The 15,019-nt window shown below is 36.2% G+C and overlaps 1 protein-coding gene across 5 annotated transcripts in view; it reads right to left on the bottom strand.

The window, feature by feature from the left end:
• Positions 1-14,610, bottom strand: part of DGKB (diacylglycerol kinase beta) — a 660,304-nt gene extending 645,694 nt beyond the window's left edge. For 2 of the 5 annotated variants that reach the window (XM_012741953.3, XM_012741952.3), the window contains exon 1: positions 13,889-14,423. The gene's annotated coding sequence lies outside the window, so the exon portion shown is untranslated. Of the gene's footprint in view, positions 1-13,888; positions 14,424-14,444 lie in introns of those variants that run through there. The other 3 variants (XM_012741951.3, XM_012741950.3, XM_012741949.3) reach the window with 2 other exon arrangements.
• Positions 14,611-15,019: the final 409 nt, after the last annotated feature.

Raw genomic sequence — 15,019 nt, 5'->3', positions numbered from 1 at the left:
TTATTCCAAACATGTGGGTTCCTGTCATTTCCTGCACCATTACAGCAATAACCTTCTGCCTTGCACTTAAAGAATCTCTTTCTCTGTTGGGTATCTTAAATATTAAATGATTGGCTCTCTTCATTTTCATCTTTGTGTAAGCAGTCATATATCTGAAAGTTGTGAGGATTGATCATTGCTTAGAATACATTACATTTAGCTTTTCAAGAGTTACAGTCAAAAATATAAATGATGCCTTTTATTATTTGTTAGTGCAAGGAAAATAAGAAAATGAAAACTCATTTGATTGCACCTCACCTAAAGGTGAGGTGCAATCAAAATACAAAGAAAAGACTGAGCAATCTAAAAGAGAATGTTTGTGAATTCTTCAAAATTGCCATTGCTTGAGTTCCTTCATTTTCATCTTTGTGTAAAGAAGGACACATATATCAGAAAACTGTGAGGGGAAGAACAGTTAAGTTTCAAAATTGTCTACATATAGGTAGTATTTAAGGCATCTTATTTAAAACTTGAAATTAGGAAGTATAAGTAAACAAGGGCTGGATACGCATAATGTTTCCTGGCCTGTCATAATTGTCTAAGCTTGATGAGTTTGAAAACACTTAACAAGATTATATTACTTGCACCTTGGTGGATAAGACATGGATAAAGCAGAACATCATGGAATTGCAGTAGCCAGGAAGTGTAAATTGTATTATGTAAAAAGCAGCAATGAATCTATGAAGTAGTCCAGTAAAGATCTTTTTATCATTGACTCTAAACTGGTCAGAAAAAAGCTGGTTCAGGTTCTAACACTGGCAAGAATTAGGACCATGACTCAGCTGTGTTGGGCATTCACTTTGATTTACTATGAATATTATGCTAGCAAATAACCCTTGCAAAGAATAAACACAAGATTAAGCATGCAAGTGAATAGATGCTCCCTGAGGCTTTGTTCTGTTCCACATCAGGGCATATCCAAAGTTTTGTACTACCGGCATCCCATGCAGAGCAATGAATCCTCCCAGTTAGCAAAGTGCAGAACATGGGAATTAGATCTTTTAAAACCAACCTATCAGCACTAAGGGGCCAGCTCCCCCCCCCACCATTGCAGAGACCTTCTTGTTGCATTACAGGTAAACTCTTCTGTATTTCAGAATGCTTTAACAGACCATCCAAACTTCCAGCACAGTAGGCCTGGCTATCACAAAACTCATTTGGAAAAGAGACAGGAGATGGGAGAGAAGCTCAACTCACAAACTAGTGCTTTGGTTAGGAAACTGGAGTTCCATATCCAGCTAGCAGAGAATAAATACTCCTTGAGTGGTAGGCTATTAATATTTTGCTCATTGTATAATGAAAAAAAAAGTCTTCATAGGGATCAAATAACTGTTTACATTCAATATCTTGGCAATCTCAAGTAGAAACTGAAAGGAAAAGAGTTTTTAAAATAACGACATAAAATCTTACTCCAAACAGACAAAAGCAAAAACTGTACAATTGGTGGAATCTGTACAACATAAGACAGAGGGAATTTGACTTGATAGAGGTAGACAGAGTCTTTACCTCAAATTTATCAAGGAAGTCATTTCTTCAAACTTAAAATTAGTTTTCCAATTTTTTTCCTGTTTAGCCTGAGATAAATATCATACAAAAATACATTAACCTCTTTCAGTAATGTCTAAAACCAATAAAAAGAGAAAAAGTTAAACATACATGCATTAAAAATACATCAGCCTATGAGAATTAAGCTAATCATAAAATCTAATGAAATTCCCCAGTCTGAGAGTCTTCTCATTCAATCCAATTTTCATTTTCTTATGAAGTTATACTTTTAAAAATCCCACAGATAAAATTAATGAGGGCACATACTATATTGTGTTCCGGGCAAAATGACTGAGTATACTTTTTTTAGGTCACAGCTAACCTTATTTATATTGCTTAGGTAAAATTACATAGACAAGAAATATTAGAAATTTAAAGGCTATTCCAAGGACAGCCTTATTCTATGATTTTTGAAGCTACAGACAAACGGAAAATGCACACTTGCAAAATAGACTAGAATACTGCTATAGATAAATCCACTTGAAGACCAAGTGTGACATAAATCATTCTTTTACTCTAAAAATGCCTTCATTTATCTCACTAATATTTGCATCCATGGGAAGAATGAAGGGGGAGGAGATAGGGTTATAGGAAATCAAAAATTTGGTCAAGTGTCCACCTACTTCTGAATCAAACTTGGAAATCATGAAAAAAAAACCTTTCCTAAGCATTTTTGATACTTCTTATAATATTATATTTGATGTAGCTGTGAAAAATACTTTCTGTTCCTATTAGCATATCACCATTTCAATGAGTATCTGAGAAACTGACAGCCCTAGGGAAAGTAGACTAGGTTATCTTCTATTCTTTTCACATGGGTGACCTCTTAGCCTTCTGTTTACTTCCCCTGAGCTCTCAAAGTCCCCATGTTTGTTCTTGTCAAATACTAAAAATAACCTTCATCCTTCCTCTTTTTTACATCCAGGTTGACAATCTGAATGACAATAATCAATTCACAGAATGTCACCAATAAAACAAATGCCTAAATCTCACTTAACCTGCTGAAATGAGAGAAGAAAGCTCCAATTACTACACTTAGTCAAATTAAAAATAATCTCATTCTCACAAGAGAATACCATGATTGAATATTATCTCCAAAATGAGACAATATATTTATGACTGTAAAGTACCCAAGGGGGAAACTATGCTAAAGGTCAGGCACTTCTTGTTCAGATTCAGTACAAACCATACCGATAAGTGGACAAAGAGCAGGGACAGTAGTTCCCCCTTATCCTTGGGGAATAATGTGCCAAAGTCTCCAGTGGATGCCTGAAATCACTGAGAGTACCAAATCCTATGAATACTACAATATAGTATATTTCAGAGAATGAAGGGGATGGTCACTTATCTCTTTAACACAGACTAAAAGACAAAAACACTGCCAACCCGGAGAAATGATTTATGAGACAACTCATCATCACCAATCAAGAAAGGGCGTGATCAGAATCCATCTAATTATTCAGTACTTTTTAGGTATCTGTTTTGTGCCAAACACTGTTCTAAACACTGGAAAAAATAAAGAACCAGAGACACAATAGGAATGCAAGTAACGTGGAAAAGTAGTGCTGACAGAATGAATATTTTAAGCAGCTTAATGTCCAAGGAACATTAGATTGGAAGAGAATAGATATTCTTGAAGAGATAAAGAAGGGGCCACGTTATGGAGCTTTATCTAAAAGCAAGAGATAGACAGAAGGTGGGTGCTAGGAAATAGAGTTGAAGTAGTTGCAGATATTAATAAATTTTAAATTAAAATCCAAATTTAATTCAAACATTTAAATGTCAATGCCAAAAATAAAAATAAATGACATGAAGAAGAGGGTAAAATATTCATCTCTTTTTTTCTTAATAAAATATTAATATGAAGTGCATGTGTGGCAGGGCTTTATGAGAAGGCTGCTATGGAGAATGGAAAAGACAATAAAACATGGGCAGTTAGAAAAATTACCAGGGTCAAACTGAGATGAGAGATCACAAATTTACCATGAGACCTTTCACAGTTTTGTGATTTTCAGTAGCATTCAATACCCCAAAGTGAAAAAGCAATGTCAGATTGCTCAATTGAGAAAGAGTAAGATTTTGCCAGATGGAAAATGGAAGGAAATGAGTACTACAAAGAAATGAAGATTTGTGCATGAGAGTTATTTATATTGTACACCAGGTCTTGTCTGTATAGCAAGGAAAGGGAAAATAAGAAAAGTGTAATTGGAAGAAAATGAGGTGGGTCAAGGTACTGGAGATTGGTGGGAGGCAGAAAGAGCAATGTGATTACTGTATTGTACTTCCAGGACTTCAAAGATGAGAAATTCCAGGTAATACCATCATCTAGAATGGACTGTTGCTTAATGGTTAACATGGATGGAATGGAGTGGAATGTCAATGAAGGTAAGGTGATTAAGGGATTTCTGCCAAGGGCAGTTGATTTGCCAGCCTAAATACTTTAACCAGTCCTAATGATGAGAGGAGATACAGGTAAAGGAACATTGCCATCCAGATTTCTAAATCTGAAGGAGTAATAAGGAAGATGACAGATGACACTGAGGAGTAAGTAATAGCATTATAAAAATCGAGGCAAAATAAAACATCACATCTCAGAAAAGTAAAAGCTCCTTAGACTTCTCTTATTCTCCTGCAATAGCTCTGTCTTTCTTTAAACCTTCATAGATGAACTCTGAATGAGTCACTCTGTCTCCATTTCCTGAACTCCAATCCACTCAACACATTTTCATGTGGGTTTTACCCCTCATCACTCCAGGGATACATCTTTAGCTAAGATCACCAATGATCTCCCGGTGTTTAAATCCATCAGATATTTTTAGTCCTCATCTCAATTAACCTCTCAGCAACATTCCACGGTAATGATTACTTTGTCATTTTTATAGGACGTTTTTCCATGGCCTTTAGAATATGATAGATTTCCGTTGTTGTTTTCCTCCTCTATAACATTTTATTTTCATTCTTTGCAAACATGTGTGCTCCAATATAGTCTAAAAGTATTAGGATATGTCAAGATTTATTCCTACAATTATTTTGTTTTTCACTAGACGTTCTTTTCCCAGGGATTCTTCTCTATGCCAAATGCTTCCATTATCATTTTTATCACCAAATTTATATATCTCTTTCCCAATTTGTTGCTCTCATTTCTTTATTCATATAGCCAACTGTTCACTCAAGAGTTATGTTTGGATAAATGAAAGGAATACTAGTTTTCACAGGAAGGTAAAAGAATTATGATTTCTAAATATATATTTGAAAATGTTTTAATGTCCTATTTTGTAATTTACTACTCCTACCTCAAAATTCAACTTAATTCTAAATTATCTGTGATTAATTCCTTAGTCTCTTGTTCTCCTCATCTCCTATAGTGACATGCGCCTACTTCTATAAGCCCATGGTTTTATAATTTCTACATCTTTGTGTCTTCCTCCAACCCCAGTTTAGGAGCTCCTTAATGTTAAGGTCAGATTCTATTCATAATATTGTTTTCAGAACCTACTACTCTGAGGTATGGTAGGTGCTCAGAATTTTTAAATGAATAATTGAATGTCAATAGATCAGTACTTCCTAAAGTGTGCTCTAGGGTTTTCAGAGATATATTATATAATAATAGATGCTCCAAAAGGGGGAATTCTGTGATTAAATAAGGTCAGGGAAGTTTGTACTAAATCCCACTCTCAGAGATTCTGACACACACTTGCATCTGAAGTACTAAAAGTCCTTAAAATAAAAAACTCCCTAACTTTATTTAATGTTTAAATCAGGAAGATATCTTTTTTCTTTTTTTTTTTTTTCTTTTAACACACATATTAACATTCCTCAAACAGGTTTTCCCTGTCTCTTACCATAGTTTGAGATTTAACTAGTGAGGATCAGCAAAATAGATGGTAAACAACCAGAGGGTATGGTGTATCGTCTTTGTCCAAGACGCTCCCTGATGCTAAGATACAGGTGCTAATTCCTTCAATGTAGCTTTGATGCTTCTTAGTGAAGACAAACTTTTGATCAATATAGCACTGTTATGCTCCTGACAAATACATCAATCTAACAAATTCTTTTTGCTTTTTATCCAAGTGACTAATTTCAAGAATTAAAGGACATTGCCATCCCATAAAAAATAGTAATGTAAGTACAGCCACTTACAAGTCATTTTATTAAAGTGTTCCTATAAAGATAATATAGTTACCTGAGCACTCAATATACCACCATGCTATTATGCAGGTAGCTTGGATGATAGAAGCATTAATAGATCCAAAACAAAATTTCCACTTGAAGCTCAAAAATCTTACCACTTCACTTTCAGAATATGGTGCCTAATAGAATTTGGATAGAGTGCATTCAAAACCAGACACAAAAAATGAAACAATGGTCCTCCCCTGAGTAGCTTTTATGCTATGCTTTCTTTAATGTGTGACAGGGAAGGAACTATTTGCCAAATAGAAAGTTCCAATATACGCCATGGCAAACATCATTATGTAACAATAGAGCACCCATCCTGGTAATCAGAACTCTTATTAAGAGCAACACGACAGCAAAGTGACTCATCAGTGTGTGTGCTCTTTCTCAATTCTAGTAATTTGGGACAAGTGTGGGAAAGTTACAAGTTGTTTATGTGCAGCCTAAAATGACAGGCATAAGAAGTTACTAAGCAACATCAAGTACTTGCATTTTTCTAATCTGTGAAAGTTGTCCAAAGCTGAATAACCCTATAATATAAAGGTAAAGAGAAAATCATAGTTGGAGTTCTGTTTTTGACTGAATGAAAATGTTTTGCTCAATAATTCTAAAATTCTGATTCACCATGAGTTTATCTGTCTTGGTCTTAAGGATTACTTCAGGTGTATAATCCTCTTGCACTCACTGTCACTTCCTGTACTAGCTGTCAACCAGACAGACAGACGAGTGCTATAATGAAAAGAAGCATAATGGGGGGCCAGGGAGGAGTGGTCCTCATGAGGCTTGTAAACAGATTGTTCCCTGTGTAAATAGGGTCTTCTATTCTCCTCTACGTCAGCTTTTTGTTTCTTTCATATCACTATTACAACATCAACAACGACGACAATCTTGTTTAGTTGTGTTTGCTTCTGTGTTTCCCTTTCACTGAAGTATAACCTTTGGCACTGCAGGAACTTGTCTATGATTATTATACTTTCTTCCTTGATCCCGGTGGAGTGCCTGAAACAGAGTAGCCCATCAATGACTGAAGGATGAAAAAGGACACAGGTGTTAGTAACCATGCCTCTAAAAGTGATAGTTTTCATATCTCTATTTATATAAACCTTAAACTTCCCAGAAGCAGCTGAGTATTACTTACAATCTCTAAAATACATAGAGGGAAGACATGACAAGTGAGCATGCCCCAGCCCTATTTCTTTTCCTTAAGAAGCCAGCAGAAAGATTCCTTGGTCAAAAGCCAAGGAAGAAACACTTATATTCCCTGTCTCAGCAAAACAAGTTACTGAATAAACTACAAACTCATCTTTTCTGCCTGAAGTTCTGATTTCAGGTCAAGGATCCTGTGATGCTTTTCTAAAGCACCTCTATTTCTTTCTCCTTTCTAGTTCATAGAATTCCAAAGGATCTGATCCAGGCAGTATAAGTTTTCTCATATAATAGGTCACATTTCCCTAGTATGCTTAGGTACAGACAGCAGAGTAGTCAATATAGAGTAAAACATTATATTATTTTGTATATTAAATGGATGATATCTATGACTATGTTATAATAATGTCAGAGGAGAAAAAATGAAAAACTTTTCATCATGGTTTTAGATAAGGAGAAAGGAATTACAATTTCTGAGGGTTCATTGTACACTAGGTTCATTGTTCACTAGTAAAATTTCTGAGGGTTCATTGTACACTCTAGTTGTATAGTTTACATCTGTTATCTAATTTATCTATGTTAACAATTATCTTTTTAAAATTTATTTATTTATTCATTCATTTATTATTATATATTTTTAGAGGCAGAGTCTTGCTCTGTCACCCAAGGTGGAGTGCAGTGGTGAGATGACAGTTCACTGTAATCTCAAATTCCTGGGCTCAAGTGATCCTCCCACCTTGACCTCTCAAAGTGCTGGGATTACAAGTGTGAGCTACCATGCCTGGCCTCCTTTTTGTAATAAACCTGTTAGGCACAATAGTAGATAATGAAGACTCTGTAAAGAAAGTGTTTATAAGAGCATTTAATAGATTTTATGAGTGTAAACAAATATTTTTATTGATATAAAAATAGAATATGAATTATTTTTAGATTTAAATTGTATTTAGAATATTTTCTTTACTACTGATATTTTACTCTTTCTCTGAGACATTCCAATTAAACCAGAAATAATACATAGCTAATATTTTTGAGTGTTTATTACGTGCTTTCTGTTCTAAGCCCTTTACATCCATGATTAAATTGTGTACTTCTATGAAGTGGATTCCATTTTCATTATCCCTGCTTTATAAGAAGAAATATAAAGCATAGAATTTAAGTTACTTGCTCAAGGTCATCCAAGTAGTGAAGGTTCAAGTCCAGATAGTTTGAATGCAAAGACTAAGTTTTAGCCCCTATATCATTGTACTTAAGAAGGAAATGATGAAACTCAAAAAGGTTTCTTTGTATATTGAGAAATTAAATGTGGAGTTGATTTCTCCAGACCTTGATCCACAATTACATTTCATCATGAACAATCAAAACATAATACATAATCTGGGATTCTTTAAAGGAAAAGAAAATATATTATAAAGCAAATCCCAGCTACCTCACTGGGGGAAACCTCATCCTGGGATTATTGTGTTGATGGAACTCTAAAGACATTTTAAATAGCAACTATACTTCTCTTCCTATCTTTCCTTCCCCTGATTATAATTCTTACATGATAACTGATTCATGTGGATTAGAAGGAAGACGAAAACAGGATGATTTGACCTAAAGTGATACATTTAAAAAAGTATTGTATTTGGAAAGTCGTATGTGTTGTCCAATTCACATAGTTATAATATTTAAATACTTAAGGAAACAAATTTATAAAGTCATAAAAAGTAGAATTCAAATGATCACACAAACGGAAATGCTTCTTTAGGGAAGGGAAGTTGGCGATTGATTTTCCCACCATCTATAATCACTCCATTCTTACCTAGTAGCAGTGAAATCTTGAATGTCTGCTTGCAGGTATGATTCACTATTTGTGAGGTCTTACTGAATTAAATCATCTAACGTGTTTTTCCTCAAAGGAAATAAGAGTTTAAGAAACAATTAAAAAGCAGTGTTTCACAACTTCACACTATTGTCCCACAAGAGCAAAACATCTTTGATGAATCATTTATTCTATTTGTTTTTCCCCCTAAAGATAAATTAATAATCTGAAACCAGAAAAAAGATATCAGTAAATATTTCAATTTTGTGATCTGGAAATAAATATATTAACAGTCATATTTCAAAATATTTTACCCTACATTCTAAATATATAATACCACAGAAGGTAATAAATATGTTCTGAGTGATTTTATACTAATTGTGACCTCTATTTATTGCATACACTCTTTGGATCAAATCTTATAACTTGTATTTGAAAGATAATTCTCTTTGGTGGGGGGGTGTAAAGACTAAATATTGTGTAAGCAGGACTACCTATCCTTTCAGGGGATAGACTTAGAGACTTGAATTAAGTTTATTAAAAGAAGTGTTTACTGAGCTTTAATACTGTATCAGACACTATGGTAATTCCAAAGGCTTGGTAAATAAGGCTTGGTTCCCTACATTTTAGAAAACAGATGATTTTATTTCTCTGTGGCATATTCAATAATAAAGGCAAGTACAAGTTTCAGCAGAACCACAGAGAAAGCCAGTTGGGCAGTGGTAGAATTCAATAGAAATCCCAAAGCACCATTATACTATGCAGGGTAGACACTTAAGGGATAAAGATGCATCATCAGGTGAAACCACTAGTATGGAGAGAAGGCAGAGACGTTTCGGTATCAAGAAGTAAATTGCAGACAAAGAGGAAAGTGTAAGCAGAGACAAAGGAGGTGCAACATAACATGAACTGTGGAGGGTTAAAATAAACCAGTGATAGTTATTAGAAAACTTAAAGCCTTTTGGTTAAAAAGCATGGTCTCTAGAGCCAGACTGCTGGGGTTCAAACCCCAGTTTGTAGCTATGGACAAGTCACTTAACCTTATTTTTCTTTGGTTTGCACTTTTATAAAATGGAAATGAGGATAATAGAATTATCCTATAAGGGTATTGTCAAAATTAAATGTGCAAGATGCTTATAAAAGCAACTGGCACATACTAAGCACTCAATAAAAGTTGCTATCATTATTTTTAAACTACAAAAGGAAGAGAGCCAATGGGCAAAAAAGCTCATTATAGCAGCACATTAAAAAAATCAGTGCTCAAAATGAACTCTATTTCCAAGCCCAACCTGAAGAGTCACAAATGACAAGAGAATGAATCAGAGCAAACAATGTGAATATACTTGTGAAGCTTCACCACATACACATCTGACAATAGCTCAGGAGCATTTTGCTTATGGAATATATTCATTTATCCTCTGATTTTGAAAATAACAGCTTTTATACTCCTTGAATCTATAGTGACTGGCATATTGCCAGTCAAAAATAACTGAGTCAAGGACATTGTGTTTCAAATTTACGATGCAATACAAATTCCCTGTTAAAAGGCAAATCCTTCATTTCAAATTGTTGACTCAGATAATCCTTAAAAAAGAATTTCAGCTGTTTAAATTTAGCACGCTGAGAAAGACCAATCTTAAAATATTGTTTGGCCCTATGCCCATAACATTTTCATTTTATTCCTTGTTAGTGTTTGTCTTCTGTGATAAGAAGACAAGTGACAGTGATCATGCTAGTTTCCGTAACACTTCACATTTTACCTAAATGAACCATTTTGTTTTCATCCTCACCAGTTAAAGATGGCCTTTTGCTTCCTGGCAAATTTTCAGAAAATGATTATGCAAGAACCAGGGATATTTCCAATTACTGTTTTACCTCTTCAGTCATCATCTGGCCTTCGTTCCCCACTTTCCTTTAAATCATCATCTTTTTCTCTTTAAAAAATTTATGTAAAGGAGATTATCTGAAGACAAGCCTAATCTAATTTTTATAATCAGACCTTACAACTATTTAAAGAAATGTTTAGCGTCTGTGCTTTATCTGTGACTAAAGCTCTACACACCACACAAGGCCCAAAGAGTTTGTTCTTTATTGTCCCTAAGGAAAAAGAATTTGGATATATTTTTAGACCAGCCTCCCACCATGTGATCCCCGTCTTTTCTTTTTATTCTCCTTTGGTTTTGAATCTTCCAACTTCTCTCTTCCCATATTAACTCCATCATCTTCCTTCCTGGCAATGCCCTCATGTTCATTTCCAGGGTTTGTATGGTCAAAGCAGAATCTGAAATTGGAATGGTGAGTATACTATGTTTGGATTTGGGGTCCATACAAATTTAGGTAGATCCAATCTTGGGTATCAGAGCAGGAGCTCTCTCCTAACTCCAGTGATTTCTCAACTACTCCCCACCCACTACAGTCACAAAATGATACACTCACCCCACCTGGTCCACATTCAAGTACCACTTTAATAAAAAAAGTAGAAAGTGATTAAGAGTTAGAGTTAGTCACTCCTGGGGGATAATCCTAACCCACCATTTACTAAATACGTCGCTTTCAGCAGTTTGTTTATTCCATCTGGGATTGAGTTTCTTCTATGTGGGAGAGAATGTTATCTCCCTCCTCTATTTGTTATACCATAAATGAGAGAACATATCCAAAGCACTTGACCCAGTACCTGCAATTACTACACTCAAAATAACTGCCAACTACTCACTCATTCATTGTGTGATGAGCAAACATACATGGAAATATCCAGTGAGCTGTCAAGGGGTTGAACCTACTTCATAGTCAATATCTAAGGGTGAACGGTGCATGCGACTCTTACTGGAGATCAGATTCTGTAGTTGATGTTTTACAAAAAAAAGAAAATGCTATCGATGGGAGAGAGGCAATAGGATGAGGCTTCTTCACAATTTTGCCTAAAGCTTCCTCTGAGCAGGTGCTCCTGGCCTAGAAGTCTTATTTTTAATAATACCACATATCATGCACATATAAATATAGTTTTGTTCCTGATGCCAGGCAGGAGAAGAAGAATCCAGAAAAAGATAATACTAAAATGTCATTTAAAGCCTATATATCACACCATAGTCATTATTAGTAGGCAAAATTAGATTTAAGGATCAGCAGATATCTTTGTCTGGCTTGTCTGGCTACAACTCTTCCTTCTTTCAGTAGTATGCAAAGAAAAGCATGAGTCATAGGATACTTGCCTAGTTCAAACTCTATCCCAGAGAACTTTACAAATGGTTTTAACTTAAACTATTAAACAATTTAAATAATTGTTTTATTTCAAAATGATTTTGATGATCTTCTTCCTAGCTATGAGCTTAGTTTACCAGTAGGACAAGAAAAGTATGAAGCAAAGGCATTGTCACACTCAACACCACCTACCTAAGTTTCTATCTTTAAAGAGATTTTAACAACTTCATATCAGTGCTTTCAGCCTGATTTTCCTTCTCTTTGGCTAAATACTTGAAATTCAAATAATGCTACATTCTAGAGTATCAGGGAACTGCTTGCAAACTTGTTCCAACCATATTCTTCTAGTTTTTACATAGACATTTCCTTTTCTTTCTTAACGCTATCTAAAAATTTTAATCACCATCATGTATGCACTATCATAACAAATATATCCCCTGGATTATATTTTACTCAGTGATTTATAAAGTCACATGTAGTATTTATGCACGGGGAAACTACACATGTGGAATGGGTTGCCTGTAACAAATTAGGTACTTCAACAATGCCAAAAATATTAAGTAAGTCTTTATATTTGGAGATTCCTGAGATGAGTAGAATATAAGTCAAAACAATTCAAATTACATTCTGGACATGTTTTATTTTTATAAAATTATGAAGATTAGGCAGATGAGAGATGGAGTAATACAATTTAAAACTAAAATTATAGGATAAAAGTGGTCCTTAGTTTCCTCTTTTCTAATGACAGAGGAATTCAGAATTACTCTGCATTTCATATTAGTTATTTCCTAAGTTTTGAACTTCCTTATCCTATAGACTTCATGGTAGTATATGGAAGTGTCCAGTTTAAAATGCTAGATTTCATTTTTGGTAATTTCCATTTTTTCAATAATCTTTCTTGGAGAAAAATGTAACAATATAGTAATTTCTCCAGTGACTCTTCAATTATGTCTAATATTTTTGTGTACTATATCCTTTCTGCTTAAAAGATTTTATTTTCCCTTTTTTTTTTTTTTCCATTATAAAAATCTGGTCAGTGTAAAAGGCCCTGGTTAGATACACCCACATTTTTAGATTAATTATTTCTAGTTTCTTTTCTAGAAAAGACCTTTGGTATTCTGCAGCCATTCATGTTTATTTGGTCATTTGCTTTACAATGGGCTGGCCCCTGCTGACCTGTTTTTTTAAAAGAGTTGGTTATCTGCAATTTGAGCAACCAGTTGAAGTTGTTTTTTAAAAGTTTTTTAAGCCTTCATTTCAGCCACTGAACACAATGCTGCTTGGTTTCTAAGTATAGAGCAATCTATGTAAAAATCACCACTTTGAAATCACAAGGAAAAGACTGTTTAGCAGGTGGAAGAGATTATTGCAGCAGGAAGAAACTGGGGGAACCCTCCATGTGCCACCCACTAAAGAGTATTTGAATGTTTATCATGTCACCAGTGTCGCCTGTGCTGTTGCCTAGCAGTTACCTAGAGATCTTCTTCACATTTTATTTTAATATGGTAAATCAAAGACTTATTTTGTTTTGTTTGTTTGCTTGTTTTTTTTTTTTCTTCACAGATTAGGAATAAATCTGCAATGGAACTTGTAACAATTAACTAGGGCATTTGAAAGTCTAAACCAGCCTCTTCATGAATTTTCTTTGGAAAAGGCAAGCTGCCATCTCATCAGGAACTTTCAGGAGACCATTCTTGGAATTACATCTAGAACACATTTACCAGTTTGGTTGCCTAAAACCACAACGGACTGGGGGGCACTTTCCCGGCACACAAGCGGAATCCGTCTGCAAATAACTGAGAGACACCCGACTATAGCCTAAGTAGGACAGGAGTCAGGGAGAGAAACGGATTTCACATTGCACGGAGAATTCCAAGCTATGCTTTTTCTAACTTTCCTCGCCATTTCTTCTTAGCTTCCCTTCCCCCGCGCACCACACATACCCAGAAGCCACTCAATTTGCCAACCGTGTCCAGTTTAACTTACTGCAGTGTGATGCAGGCGAAGGCTGGGCGCATCTCTGAAGCGAGAGCAACTGCTTTCCCGGAGAGGAACTGGGACTAGCCAGCTCCCAGGATCCTTTCCAATTCACACGCTCTCCGCTCAGTGAGGAAGGCTCCCACACAGCTCGGCTTCCCCAGAGGAGTGGAGCTTCAAGAACTCTGCTCACAGCATCCTCCTGCCTACTGCCACCCCCTTCCAGAACACCCGGCCCGTCGGAACTAGAGTCTGAAAGATGGAAATCTACTTCCAGGCACCACCACGGGCTGCCTGCAGTTCACCGGTGCCTGATCATTTGCAACTCAAAAAACAGCGGAGGCTGAAAGACGTAGGTTTCCGGAGCCTGAAAGTCGTCTTTGGCATCCCCCTTCCCCATCCCTCACTCCTCCCACTTCACTTCGCCACCACCACCCCCCCTTCTCCACAGCGGCCACCTCCAGTCCTCCAGGCTCCCACTCAAGCCAGCTAATCGCAAATGATTATTTGATTATCCAAACCAATAAGCATCGGAAGGAAACTGAATGTGTCAGAGATGAAATACCTGTTGTCCATGACTAACGCGCTTCTCTCATCTCTCTTAGTCCTTGATTTATACCAAGACGCGTTGATATTGGAAGTCTGTGCAGTGTGTGTGTGTGTGTGTGTGTGTGTGTGTGTGTGTGTGTGTGTGTGTGTGTGTGTGGTGAGGAGGAGGCAATCTGCGCGGCTGCAAGCAACAGCCCTGCCTAGCTCTGGCTCTGCCGCTCCTCCAGCTGCTGTTGCTACTCTTGCTGTTGTAGCTCAGGGGAAAAAAGGAGACAGGGAGACAAGGCTTTACAGCTGTTTAACTGCTGGTCCAGTTATAAGACCGGCCTGGGAGGAGACAGCGCAGGTACTGGTGTCTGTCTTTTAGACAGTAAGCTGGATTCCAAGCAATTACTACCATTCAGTATACATTCCCTCTTCTGCAGGAAACCTGATACCTGTCTCTCCTCTCCCTTCTACTAACTATAGTCCTTGATGGGTCATTGTTCAGCAAGCACCTGCCTAACCCACTTCTCCCAGTTGTAGCAGCTGGGTGCACTCTTGTAGCATTCCAATTCGGTAACCTGGGAGCAGGTGACTGGAGGATGGATG

Source organism: Microcebus murinus, chromosome 9 (genome assembly GCF_040939455.1).
Source record: "Microcebus murinus isolate Inina chromosome 9, M.murinus_Inina_mat1.0, whole genome shotgun sequence".
Classification (NCBI taxonomy): domain Eukaryota; kingdom Metazoa; phylum Chordata; class Mammalia; order Primates; family Cheirogaleidae; genus Microcebus; species Microcebus murinus.
This window is presented reverse-complemented; position numbering and strand designations above follow the sequence as displayed.